At 35.2% G+C, this 1,102-nt stretch overlaps 1 long non-coding RNA gene across 1 annotated transcript; it reads left to right on the top strand.

Annotated features, from left to right (window-relative positions):
• Nucleotides 1–205: 205 nt before the first annotated feature.
• Nucleotides 206–1,102, top strand: LOC112182235. Its single transcript, XR_005804476.1, has 2 exons — nt 206–425; nt 513–1,102. It is a non-coding gene; the product is annotated as an uncharacterized LOC112182235 (long non-coding RNA).

Genomic DNA, 1,102 nt, shown 5'->3' on the forward strand with positions numbered 1-1,102 from the left:
GAAATTGTTAAGGTTCACTCTAAATTGCATCAGTTGATAGTTGTAAGCTTTGTATTGTAAAGAAGGGTTATTGTAATGTCTATTTACGGGGGCAAAATGGTTTTGTTCAGGGCACCAGTAATCCAATTGCTCAAATCAGATGTGTTCTTAAAGAAGACATTGAAGTTAAGCAACGAGGACATCATTGGCTCTGAAGTATGGGACAATTTATATACTTACACAGGATGACACCATGGCCTATGCTGTGAAAAGATTGAACAGAGGAAGTGCAGATAGAGATCGAAGATTTGAGAAGGAAATTGAAGCAATGGGGGATATAAAGCACCGGAACATCGTGACTCTTAATGGATATTACACTGCTCCACATTATAACCTTCTTATATACGAACTGGTAGCTTATGGAGGCTTGGATGGAGTGCTTCATGGTATGGCATATATTAATTCAATTTCTACATTGCTAAGATTTATACATTTGAGTTTCAGTATTAATTTAGTTTGCTATATTTGAAAAGTGCAAATGAAATGCTGATTTGAAAGTAACTAGCATTTGAAACATCAGAATTCCCAAGGAACACGAATAAAAGTTGAGTTCTTAAAGTTTTCAATTTCATGGTTATTAATCAACCTGTTCACCAATTCTTTGTGTCTACTGTACATGCAATGCAGATCACTATCCAACAAGCATTTGGATTGGCTGTCTAGATACAAAATAGCACTAGGTGCTGCAAAGAAGAATATCATATCTTCATTCCAATCTGAAATTGAAGGAGACGACTGATTCGAGAGAGAGGAAGAACTTGGGGACAGGAAGAACACGAATCTGGGTATTGATTGTTCTTGGAACCACTAAAACATATATGTAAGCTTGTGGTTGGTGACTTCTTTTGGTTAGTGGTGGTTGGTGACTTATTTTGGTAACCTTGATTTTACAAGATATATAGACAATATTATTATTACTTGCTAGATTGAGGTTACTTTTGGTTAGAATTGATGGATTTGATCATATCTGGATATGGATATGTACTTTTGGAAATGTTTTGGATTGGCAATGTAAGAACAGATGGCATTGATATATGACAATGTTTTATTTTGGATTTGTTCA

Source organism: Rosa chinensis, chromosome 1 (genome assembly GCF_002994745.2).
Source record: "Rosa chinensis cultivar Old Blush chromosome 1, RchiOBHm-V2, whole genome shotgun sequence".
In the NCBI taxonomy this organism is placed as follows: Eukaryota; Viridiplantae; Streptophyta; class Magnoliopsida; order Rosales; family Rosaceae; genus Rosa; species Rosa chinensis.